This window comes from Engystomops pustulosus, chromosome 9 (assembly GCF_040894005.1).
Source record: "Engystomops pustulosus chromosome 9, aEngPut4.maternal, whole genome shotgun sequence".
Taxonomy (NCBI): Eukaryota; Metazoa; Chordata; class Amphibia; order Anura; family Leptodactylidae; genus Engystomops; species Engystomops pustulosus.
The window spans coordinates 86,662,071-86,675,563 of NC_092419.1; the positions used below are offsets into that span (position 1 = coordinate 86,662,071).

The following is a 13,493-nucleotide window of genomic DNA, read 5'->3' on the forward strand; positions in this document are numbered from 1 at the left end:
CTCCAGATTGAGACAGTGCCCCCTCATCCTTTCATTTTATTTAATCTGAAACAACTTACCACCATATTTTTTGTATGGACCATTCATATATTTATATAAATTAATCATGTCCCCTCGTAGTCGTCTCTTTTCCAGACTAAATAAATCTAGTTGTTTTAATCTTTCCTCATAACCAAGACCCTCCATACCCCTTATCATTTTTGTGGCTCTACGTTGAACCCTCTCCAGCTCCAGGGCATCCTTTTTATGGACCGGTGCCCAGAACTGGACAGCATATTTAAGGTGAGGCCGATCCAATGCCTTGTACAGTGGTAATATTACATCCCTATCCCTAGAGTCCAGACCACTTTTGATAAATGACAAGATCTTGCTGGCTTTAGAGGCAGCTGATTGACATTGCATGCTGTTATTTAAATTATGATCTACTAGTACCCCCAGGTCCTTCTCAACAAGGGACTCTCCCAGATTTACTCCCCCAAGGACATATTTTGCTTTTGGATTATTAGCCCCCAGATGCATAACCTCATGCTTAAGGTGTTTAAGGTTCAATGTGATATAATGCACTGACTGAAAATTTTACAGGATAATGCACGGTATACAGAACGGCAAGTGTCAGTATATTACATTAATAGATGTAATAGCCAAGATGAAAATTGCAGGTAATTTTTTATATAGATTGTTAAAAAGCAAAGCAAACACAATATAATATTCCAAGGCAGATATATCATGCCTAGAAAATCATAAAAATGTTATCGCTCCAAACATTTTAGTAATACTAGAAATTGTTATTGTCGTGTAGATGCTTAGTACTATTTCCCGAAAAAATTAAGTTGTGGTATGTCTATTAAATTTTCAAATAATTTTAGTTTTTTATGTTTATATTATGTATTCTTATTAGGTCCTACAGCATTGCTACACTCTTTTTATCTCTTTGATATGTTTGCTATATATATACACATCTATGTATTTGCTGAATAAAAAATAAATAACCAATCATCTGGAAATGAAAAGTAGACATTATGCAAAGAATCCAATATCCTGCTGAGACTAAAAGCATGATTTGCTCAAAACGCATCAGCTAACACCAATTTTTAAGGTGGAAATAAAACGTGAGGTTTTTATCACAGTGCTGGAAATCATCATTATACTACAGAAGACACCTAGACCCAAAGGAGTAGTAGGTCAAATAAATGATATTTTATTGGCCTTATTTAGTACAATATAGAAATGAAATGTAAGAATTCCAGCCGCAGTAAAATATTTCAAAAAATTTAAAAAGTGAAAAAATCCTCCCTTAAAGTCATACAGTCCAGTTTCTCTATTATACAAATATAATTCAATACTCATGATATGGTCTGTATATGCTAGAAATGAGAGAAATTATATGCATAATAGGGGGTGATTTATTGCACATATCTTAGAGCAAAAGTGTTCCAGTTGTTCATCGCAACCAATCAGAGCTCAGCTTTAATTTTATAAACTGTTGTGGGAAAATGAAAGCTGAGCTCTGATTGGTTGCTATCAGCTCTAGGCCTGAAACAAAAGCTGAAAAATGGCTCTATAATAATTCCATTTATAAGTCAGGGATGGTATGAAAGAGGAATAAAACTTGCATGCTACATGACTAGATTGGATACATTTTGAAATATCTGCACCCTATAACTTCCGGCAGTGTGGCAACAGTGAATTCAGCGAAGGGGTAGAGAATAGGTTATTAGTATCAAAAACAGTCCCTTACTATGAGTGGTTATTTTACTATACTACTATGTACAGGCAGTCCCCGGGTTACATACAAGATAGGGTCTGGAGGTTTGTTCTTAAGTTGAATTTGTATGTAAGTCGAAACTGTATATTTTATAATTGAAGTTCTAGACAAATTTTTTTCTTTTGTCCCAGTAACAATTGGAGTTTCAAAATTTTTGCTGTAATTGGACCAAGGATTATCAATAAAGCTTCATTACAGACACCTTATATTATATATATTATATTATTACTATGTATATCATCATATTGTGTTTCTTAAACTCATGTTTAAGATTAAGTTTAATAAACCTTTAATAAAATACCATGATGATTAGAGATGAGCAGACCCAAAATTTCCATTCAGGTTCAGGGTTCGGGTGCGTCCCATGTGACTAAGACATATTACCAGACTGGCAGCCTAACAGCCGAACTGTTGCCGCTAGCTGCTAGCCAAGGCTGTGATTGGCCAGGGGAGCAACTAGTCATAACTAGTTGCTAGGGGCGTCAATTTTCCAGATTGGCTGTTCGACAGCCAATCTAGCAATGTGTCACAGTCGTGCAGGACACACCCAATCCCAACCAAAAACTTTGGGTCCGCTCATTTCTAATTATGATGTCACCTTCTTAAAAAACTGTAAACATACAAAACTATCACCAGGACCACCCTAATCTTTTGTTACATTTAAATCATAATTCATAATAATTTTCTATCCCTTGTGAGGGACAGACAATATAGACAAATACATTTCATCAAACAGCACAGATTAATATTTCAGATATAGCCAAAAAAAAAATGTAAACCTTTCATAAATTCTTTTGAGATTAGAGACAACAGTATTTTACCACCAACAGAGATGGATGAAATTGACTTTGTTGTGATGACACTTTGGACATATTTGAGTATACTGACAACCATTGAGTAGGAGGGTCTATAGGAAGCATTAAAGGGGTCTACCCAGGAAACAAGTTAGGCCCTATCCCCAGGATATGTATAATAAAAAACAGGCGATTCTTTATACTTGCAGTTACCTACATAATGTAAGTGCCCTAAAAATATGATGTGATGGTTTAATTATTTATATAACCAGAAATAAGTGGTTACCCAATCAAATTCCTGGAGATTTTGAATTATAAAAATAAGCATCCTCAAAGGGGACATTTCATTATTTGAGATGTAAGTATTATCTTATGAAGCATATCTTCTACCACATATTTTTTCCCATATTTGAGTTATTAAATTAGTAGTGGGGAATAAATTAAATAAAGCCTAGTTTAGGTTTAGAGATACATAAACTTGGAAGACAAAATCCTAAATAAAAGGTGATAGTCAAAAAGCCTAGTGCTAACTATCCATAGGCACCATCCTTGCCATCATAATATGGAAACTTTACACCCTACATAAGAATTGACTGACTGCCTGTCACTGCAATGTGACGGTGTTCATAGCCATCCAGTCTCATATAACCCTGTCATCTGGAAAAATTATATAATTAAAGGACTAGAATTAATAACATTTCACAAATGGATCAACAAATTTAAAGGAAATCCACCACCAGGATTTTAAACCAAGCTCACTTATATGCTTCTAATCCCCTCTTGTAGGATCTGCTCTTTTTTAGCTTTGAATGCAAACAGATTATGCAAATGAGCCCTAGGGGTTAATTGATCCTGGAGCCACTCAAGCTCCTTAGGGCATAAGAATAAAGAAGAGCAGATACTGCCACACACCTGCATGTATGTGTGGTTAATTTTCTTTAATCTTCCCATAACACTGAAATATTCAGAACCAGAAATTAACTTTGTGGGTACTCTTTCATAAAATCATGAACAATTTGGAAATGACTAATATCAGTTACCCTCCTATTTAAAAATGATCAAAATACATCCCATAGGCCATTTAATATAATTTCATCTTTTCCAGCCCAACATACATTGATTAAAAATTAAAGCATATTATCTGACTTGAAATCTCCCCCTCTGAAGCCATGGGGGTGGATTGTCCCATTCGGGAATGACTGGGTCGAAATTACAAGTCAAAATCTGGATGGCAATTCCAAAGAACATTCAAAGTTCTTTGTGTCTTGAAGCTCCGAGAATGTAGAAGTAATAAGATATTGTAATCCTGCCCCTATACTGAGCAATGGATTGGTGGTAGTTTGTGTGCCGGAATCTTCTTGATAACTTCTCAAAAACAGTGAAAAGGAAGCAATTTTTTTTTTTATCTTTGATAATCTCATATAGCTGAAGATACTAAGAGCTACTTCAAGAACACTAAATCCATATCCTACAAATAAAAAATTCAAAGTAATATTACAAGACTCTACTAGATTATAGACAAACCCTACGTCTGATACACATGAGATATGACATTCGGGTGATACAAATTCATACAATTCTTTAATACATTGAATACACAATTACATCTAAGAAGTCTACCTCAGAGACATTGAAACTCAGCTAAATCAATCCTTCCTACATCACCCCCTTCCCCTGTGGCTTAAAGAAGGCACCAAATCTGTATTGAAATTTAAGTTCTGGGATAACTCCTAGCAGTGCCGACTACCTCCGGAATATTTTGACTTCTCTTTTCCAATATACCTGATAAAGGTTTAACATCATTTCTTTAATATCTCCCTATCTGCAAGACTATTACTTTGCTTTTAGTTATGATTGCATTGGGGTCCATTGAGTCTAATGGTGTTAATTATGAATAAACCCACTGGATAAAGACCTTTTCTTATCTGTCGGTTGTAGAGTAAATCTCTGCACATTGCTGCTTGCTGGCAGAAATTGTCTGTGTCTGGTAATGGAGGGAGAGGGGCAGAAAGTACTGCAGTTTGCAGACAAGAAAAGCTATTCATGAGAAGAATCTGCCCTGCCCGACCATAATCAGAAGATTTATGGTTGGATCCCAAGGCGAAATTGTATACACCAGGACTGATAGAGACAGGTTGGAATTATATCTGTGAAATGCTGCATTTTTGGTCATAACATTGTATTAGAGAATCTGTTTTGTTGTTATCCTGAGTATATTTAAGAATCTTGTCTTCGTGGGAATACCCTTTTAAGATCTGCGTTCATAAAGGAGTATTCTTGTCTGGGCATTCTGATTCAATTTCATTAATCTGCCATATTCAAGAAATGCGCAGAAGAAAAAGTGATGCAAATATATGGCCCAAACAATAAGTATTTAATGAAACAAGTTTATTTGTAATTGATTACCCCTGAGGAAGTCACAACAGCGTGACGGAATGCGCGGGGTCCTTCCGCCACACTCCAGCCCTTTCCCCTCCCCCGTCTGATCTGCTCCATCTCACCCATGTTCTGCAGGAAAACTGTCGCTCATAAACATAAGGCATACAACAACAACATTACCATAGTCCATTTTACTGTAAATGTTACCATACTGTACTATAATACTGCCCCTTATGTACAGGAATATAACTACTATGCCATATACCACCGCCAGACCCCCAGAATATATCTAGCCCTCCCCTGTATATAGCCAAACAACAACCCCAGTATACAGTCAGCCCCCCCTATATATTGCTAGCCAGTCCCCCCAGTATACAGCCAGCTCCCCCTGTATTTTGCCAGCCAGTCCCCCCAGTATACAGCCAGCCCCCTGTATATAGCCAAACTGCCCCCCCCCTAGTATACAGCACATTCCAAACATCTGAATTGTCATCCAGGGATTTTTTTTTTTGTAATATTTATAATAATGTTCCCCCCCACTCTTTCCTCTCTAATTTTTCTCTAGAGCTTCTCACCTTTCCCGCGATCCACCGAAGCTCCGCTGCTACACTCCGGCCGGCGGTGACAGCTTATTGAGCGCTGGCGGCTCACAGAATATGACATCAGTCGCGTGTTACCGGCGTATAAGACGACCCCAGGCTGGACAGAAGATTTTTCAGTCTTCAAAAGTCGTCTTATATGCCGGAATATACGGTAGTTCCATTATTCAAAAATAAAGCTCATTCAAAGCCAAAAAGTTAATAAAAAATATCAAACCGCTCATAAACACAGTATACAAAATAATTAGAAGGTGACATATAAGGTCTACAGTACATAATCCTGTATTTGCATGGTAATGTAAGCTGTTTAGACCATGAAAAACCTTTCAGTGCTAGGTAGCTGTCCCTTAGAGCTTTACAATTTTACATTTTGTGTATGTTGTTAGTAGCAGCAGGACTGTGAAATAGACTGAAAGTGAAGTTCTAATCCAGATATGCATCTCATGCAAATGCTCTGTGAGGGTCGTTTAGCCTGAAGGGCTATTTCCTCTTCCCGCTGTGGGGCCCCACAGCTCCTCCTCTCTGCTATAAGAAAGAGCTGTTTCTGGTTGGATACTACAGCAGTTATTTGCGAACCAAAATGTATAAGCATTAAGTGAAAATTAAGTACACCTTGAGAGTGCTTTTACAAACTGGTGCTTAAACTGCATCACACATGCATTGTATATAACCTTGGTTAGTTTTGAGGTTTCTCATGGTACAGTTTATGATTTTGATGGTGAAACCTGTCAAAGAAATGTCTCCTCGTTTTAGCTGTAACTTAAATTAAGAAACTGCACTTACAACCACATCAAAACTGAATGCAGTTCTTTGCAATGCAGGCTTCAAGCAGTTTGACCCTTACTTTTCCGATTTTATAGGTGTTATAAGGCTACAGTGCTCTTAATTAACTGATCATTAGCAAATGTGTCCTGTACTATAAAAGCAGAATTTTTTGTCAGTCTGTTCGTCTGGAGCATTCAGGTGCTTGTTAATACAATACCAAAAAGAAAAAAACATTATTAAAGGAAATATACCACTGAAAAAACATAAAAAACCTATAAATACTCACCTCTGCTCCTCCTTATCTTGATCCCAGCAATGTCCGATGCTAGTCTTGACATGCAAGGATCACCTAAGAAAAAAAAGTTATAATTAGCAGCCTGGAGTTCGTGGACAAGATGTCCGGCACTTTGGGCTGTTAATTATGCATGTCCACGCACCGTCTCTTGTGTGACGCCACCTTGCTCTCCCATGCTGCCAGCAGGGGAGAAGAAGGTGGCGAGGCCATGCTTAATTAGCAGCCTGGACTGCTGGACATCTTGTCCAATGCTCCGTGCTGCTAATTATAACTTTCTTTTCTAGGAGACGCCAGCATGTCAAAACTAGCGACGGACAACGCGCAACAGTATCAAGATGAAGAGGAGTGGAGGTATTTGTATGTTTTTTTAATGTATTTTTAGTCATTGATTTCCTTAATTGTTATCAAAGAATCACTTTTTATCAATCTGGAAAATGTTTACGTTTTACAGTAAGAAGATTATTCCAATTATAAAACATTCCAGACAATTTTCACAACAATATAATACTCAGAGAAGTTTCAAAAACCCCACAGCTACATCTAAGGCTCTACGGGCCTCAGTTAGCATGTTTGATGTTCAGTTATTGCCAATTAACTACTGGATGAGAAAGATTTATTTGGGAGGTTTTCCAGAAAAAGCCTCTTTTTTTTCTCTAAAAGCAACATGGAAAGTTGAAAAGTCGCATCTGAATTTGCAAGACTTCTGAGACAATGATCTCTGGACAGATAAATCTCAAGTGGAGATGATTGACCATAATTTACTGCTCAACCTTTGGCGGAAACTAAAGACAGAATTTAAGCACGAACACCTCATACTGGCTGTAAAGCACAGAGAAGAGGAGATGAAGTAGGCGTTTTTGCAACCACATGTCTTGGGAACAATAATGAACTTCTTTCTATACCAAAGTATTCTAGAGTCAATGGTGATGCCAGCTATCTAGTAGCAAAGACTTGATTAAACTAGATCATGAAACAGAACATTAAAAGAAAGCTAAAATTTTGACTGGTATCAACCATTCATGCTGCTTGGTAGCTCTAGCAGAAGGAATACAGTAATGTTTGTATGGAGCCCTGCTCCTGTGCTGAAATGGGCATTCTCATCTGGGGATTAATATTTATTTAGTTTTATTCATTTGCCATATATATACACATTTCTTCAATTACATGTTATTACATTTGTGAAGATAATTTCTCTTGGATACGACCAACCCCACTCTCTGATCACCAGGATTCAGTGTTCATTACCACAGGGAAGCAGTGGGACATGCTTTAACTCTGGGTCATTTCACATGCAAAAACAATTTGTCTTTTTGTGCAATTTGTCCTGCAAGGGTGGTCGTATCCAAGGACAGCTGTCTTTCATCTTTAAGGGACCATATCACTACATTTATGGGAAATTATCTCCACACAGGTAATTTTTTTTATAACATGCAATTGAAGAATTTATATATGACAGAGTAACCTGAGGACCTGTCACCCCATTTATCGGCACTAGGAGCTGCTTACTAAAGTAAACCTCCGGTAGCGCTATCTAACACTGCGGCAGGGTATAGTGTAATTGTTGGACAGCTCGCAAAGCTGTCCGACGTATTCATAAGGGGGCGGGGTTGGGGCGTGGATAGGGGCTGTGACTGCCGCCTAGCGCGCGGCAGTCATTGCCGGCCTATGGAGCGAGCGGGGCGGTCCGGGGTAGAGGCAGCGCCTCGGACCGCCCCCTCATGAATACATCGGACAGCTTTGCAAGCTGTCCGATGATTACACTATACCCCGCCGCAGTAATACTTTAGTAAGCAGCTCCTAGTGCCGATAAATGGGGTGACAGGTCCTCTTTAAGTACAGGAGCAGTGCATCCAACAAACATATTACTGTATTCATACTACTGGGGGCTACCCGTCAGCATTAATGGTTGATATCAGTCAAAGTGACGGTATATTTCCTTTCCCATCACACCAGTGAACATAAAACAGAATATTGATTAAATATAGAATAAAAGTGTTACATTTTTCTGAAAACAGCCCCTCACCTGACAATAGTTAGCATTGTTGCACCTAAGCCCCATTCATTTTTAAACAGTTGTGCAGCAATACCAGCACCCGCCATAGTCAGGTGTGGAAAGCAGCCATATTTTTCAACCTCTGGACAAAACTTCCCTGAAAAAGATACCTCCATTCAGGGCAAATGCAGCAGGAGCCAGGCTATTTCTAAGGGACGTATATACGTTTCTAACAATTTAAGTAATAAAACGCAAGTATGCCTAGGGTATTATAATTTATATAGGTTTAAGTTATACTTATATTAGTATTTGATTATGAAAAATGAATGTCACAATTTTATGAATGAACTTTGTAATACGTCATATGCATTTTTTTCGAACACTTCCTTTTTCCGCTTGTATTTAAACCCCCCATTATGAGTTTATGCTATAGTATTTATACCAAGTTACTGATGAAGAGCCCAGTACAGACTTGAAACGCGTTTTTATAGCATTTTTTTCATGTCATGTCATTTTAAAAGGTTGAAATTAAAAATCCAATGTTTTCGAACATGTTTTTGGGCCTAGAAGATCCTTGCAGCGTGCCGAGAACAAAAGTGGCAAAATACAGCCAAATATATACAGGAGCCAGGCTATGTGATATAGCCAGCTTCCTAATGCTGATCCCACTGGTACTTACCTGCCTGTGATCTCCAGGACATACATGTTTGTCCTGGGGCACGATCTGTCCCCTAATTAGAATGAACTTGCATCTCCTGTTTCATTAGGGGTTAGGAAGGTTGTGCATAAAAGAAATGCCTACAACCCTCACTGAACTGAAGAGACTGTGTGAAATCAGAGTGGGGCAAAATTCCTACAGAGCAATGTGATAGACTGGGTAAATAATGACACGGAATGATTGTATCAGTTGCATAAGACACGGGAAGTAAATATGCAAAAACATTTTTCCTTGGAAAAATTTTCCTATGGAAAACATTGGGGGGGATTTATTAATTGTGTCGCAACCTCGAGAGTCGGCATCTGAGATATGACGATAGAAAGCATAGCCCAATGTATTAAAGTAGCGCACGGCTATAAGTAATTAATGCGCAGACGGAACTAATCAGTCGGGTGCAATAAAATGCAGACACAAATGAGATGTGCACCAAAATCTAACATGATCTGCGCCTGTTTTTTTTTTCCCTTTGATTTCAGACCATTTTTTTCCTGGTCTGTTCTGCGCCAAAAATGTGCACCTAAAAACGGCAACAAACTGAATATAAATGTGGCGGATGATGTGGAAAATATAGGCCACGTCCACTTGTGCCAAAAAAAGACGAACGAGTTGGGATAGTCGGAAACGTCTGTTCTTTCTGGCGCAAACACATTATGAATGATCCGCAGCACTTTTGCGCCCAAAAAAACATGAGTTTCCGACACTCTTCTGGCGCATATACGATAATACATCTGCCCCATTGCCTATTAACTAACTAGTAAGGCAACCCCCTTAACATCAAGAAGCCAAGTGACATGATGTAGGACAATAGCCAAAACTGTAGACAGCGCTGTTTCTATGTTTTTACATCTAATCAGCACATTGTAGGGAATTGGTTCGGCTAGTTGAGAGGGCATGGATGCAGGTCAGTGAAGAAACTAAACTCCTTAAGGAGAATTTACTACTTAAAGTCACTTTTGTAGACGCATGGAATCCTTGCATACTCCACTATGATTGTAGGATGGAGAGATGCAAAAACGTTTTCCTGTGCTACCCTGAAAGGCAGCTCCCTATACAGTATATCAAAGTATGATGTACTAAAAGTGACATGACTCAAGATGTCAAAAAGTATGTACTTTCCAAAAGGAAAAGACTCCCTAATTTGAACAGTGCTTTTTCAATGTTTTTATATCTCATCAGCACAGTGTGTGGAACTGGTTTGGCTTAATGAGAAGCTATAGATGTAGTTCAGGGATGAAACAAAACTCTTTAAAGGAAATCTACCATCAGATTTACGCTGTTTTGTTTATGTACACAAACAACCCAAATCATATACAAAACGACTTTAAAAAATGTTGTAAATCAGTTGTAATACCCCACCTACATCACCGAAGTGCCTCTTGGCTCCACTAGCTTTTAATTTATGCACGCCCCCACTTCTTCTTTACTGGTCTCGGCTGTCAATCTCACGGACAGACTCTGACGTCACCGGCTGTTTGTGAAATCGATGGTGAAGACCAGGCTAGAATAAAGAAAGTTTCGGTGACATAGGCGAGAGTTCCTCTGGCTTAATTAAAGAGGACCTGTCACCCAAAATTTTTGCACTAGGAGCTGCTTACTGAAGTAAGAAGCTCCTAGTGCTTAAACAAGCGCCGCAGTGTTAGAAGGATAGCGTTACCGGAAACCTCCAGTAACGCTATCTAACACTGCGGTGGGGTACAATGTAAACACCTGACCGCTTGCAAAGCTGTCCGATGTATTCATGAGGGGGCGGTCCATGGTGCTGCCTCTTCCCCCTCGCTCCATAGTAAGCAGCTCCTAGTGCCGAAATTTTAGATGACAGGTCCTCTTTAAATTATTTTATAAAGTTTCTTTTAGAAGATTTATGCCATTCATGGACATAATAAACTGCCTCTACAGTTGATTTACATATTACTAAAAGAAAGTTTTTAACAAGTTAGGTTCTAGGATTATGAAATTACAGATTAGGGCAGAGGCAGCAGGAGGAACCTACCATCAGATCTACTTCTGTTGGTAGATTCCTCATGGTAGTTTTCCTTTAAAGGCCATAAGCATAGCTGCTGATGAAGTTGTACTTTTCTTAGTGTCCACATAATCAAGACCCTCCAGTCTTCGGAAAAACTAATAATCAACACGTTTTCCAGAGACTATAAAGATTGCATTTCTAGTTGTCTATCCATTGTATATCACATGTTTAAATCAACAAGATGATTTTTTATCAGTCCTATTCTTGGACTGATGGTGCTAATTCCACCATCACGGACATCATCTATCATCTTTTTGCAGCACATAATAATAGACAGTATTTTATCTGCATATGCCACCGAATATCATTTCCATTAAAGTTGGATTTTACCATTCCCTAAACACTGAATATGAACCTAACACACATAGCATGATCAGAGCCCACCATGCTCAGCTGTGGAGTGAATGTGTTATTTGTCAGGGAAAGGCTTTAATATCGGCAGAACTTATGTATCCAACAGATGCTGATTGCACAGCAACCGGAGCGCAGATCAAGAAGCTGTGCAGCGTTCAGTCAGTAATCATCACTATCGGAGAACTGTAATTATGTACACACATTAAATACCTCTGCTTTGTCCTGGGAAGAATACGTTATACAATGAATATTATTGTGAAGAAACTCATTTGACGTTGAATTGAATGCGACCATGCATCCGAATGCAACCTGTTGTTCTCGGGGCTTAGCCATTTTTTGCACATAGATGAGTGAAGGAGGATGACTGCAGTGTGGCTCCGTGCAATCCCACCGCTCTGTGCATGGACACCACTAGACCTATGGTCATCACACCTTTGGCTCGGATACCTTGTTGATATAACATTTTACATTAGATAAGATCTTAGAAAGGACTCGCGTTATGCGCCATCTGATCTTTCCAATGTAATGCTCGGTAGGTTAATCATCTCCACCCTTTATGCATTTCCAATGCAGACTTCATTATTCTTCAGTAAATTCAAAGTAATTATTATTTCGGCTTTGTATATTTTGTGTGTATTGATATAACTATAGAAAAGATGCCTATATATATAAAGGTCCATCATTTCACAGCATAAAATCCTCCTGACCATTAAACTTTCCCAATCTAAATACCTTATCGTGCTTACAATATCTGTTTCCTGCATGTCGCTCCCTACTAACCCTGGACATTTCCTATGCAGCAGCCAAGTTCCTTAGTGCCTTTTTGTCCGTCACATCTCCTTGCAGTAATTCAGCTGAATGCTTTATTGCTAATATAACATCTGCATTATCAAGAACAGGATCCCGGCGCCTTAATTCTGCTTTAGCATCTGCTTGCACTAAACCCAGCTGCCGATTCCCCTGGTTGCTAGTGTCAGAAACCCTTTCAATATGAATTTTCCAGAGTGCCCAATTGCAGTGCACAGTAATCGGGGAGTTCAAGGGTTAAATAATACCTCACGCCTCAGAGACGCAACTAGCATACAGAATAGTCTGCAAAGACAGAGAGCAAATACAGATCAGATGTGCAGAATGCACAAAATTGCGCATATATATATATATGTATATACATATATATATATTAAGTCACACGCACAAATATATATTTAGATGGTATGTACATTAATATATATGCTCTAACATTCTATGGTATATATCATTCTCCGCTCCCATATACAACAGATACAATCATATACATGACCTATCTGTGCATGTTACCTGTGTGATGGCCGCAGCAGGGTAGGGGGTCCAGCCAGTGTTTGGTGAAATAGAAAAGAAGTCAGTGCAGATGAGAAGGAGGTGAGAGAGATGTATAGAGAAAAAAGGGGGAGGAGAGGACTGGAAAGAGATGGTGGAAACATTCATTCATTCAGGGCATAGAGGGAAAGAGTCAGACAGAGGGAGGGGGAATTAATTTTTGCTGGTGTGAGAGGAGAAGGAAAGACTGGGAGGTGGGGAAAAAAAGCCTTGAGGAAAAACAAGTAAAGCAAACGGAGGGAAAGAGAAAGGGAGGCTCTAAGTGAATAGCATAGAGAATTGTAGATATAGGCACCCGGGAAAGATGGTCCAATCGCACTGGTTGTGATCTATTTGCCAATAATGGCGATGTGCTATAAATCACTATAATGCTTTGTGCATACATGCAGGGTGTCTGGGCACCCAACTGTGCAGAAGACTACAGTATTTGTTTTTGTGGCTTTCTAGATGGT

The 13,493-nt window shown here is 38.8% G+C and overlaps 1 protein-coding gene across 2 annotated transcripts in view; it reads right to left on the reverse strand.

The window, feature by feature from the left end:
• The window catches only part of FRMPD3 (FERM and PDZ domain containing 3), a 78,286-nt gene extending 65,057 nt beyond the window's left edge, over positions 1-13,229 (reverse strand). For both annotated transcript variants that reach the window (XM_072123408.1, XM_072123407.1), the window contains exon 1: positions 13,003-13,229. The gene's annotated coding sequence lies outside the window, so the exon portion shown is untranslated. The remainder of the gene's footprint in view (positions 1-13,002) is intronic.
• Between the last annotated feature and the right edge of the window lie 264 nt (positions 13,230-13,493).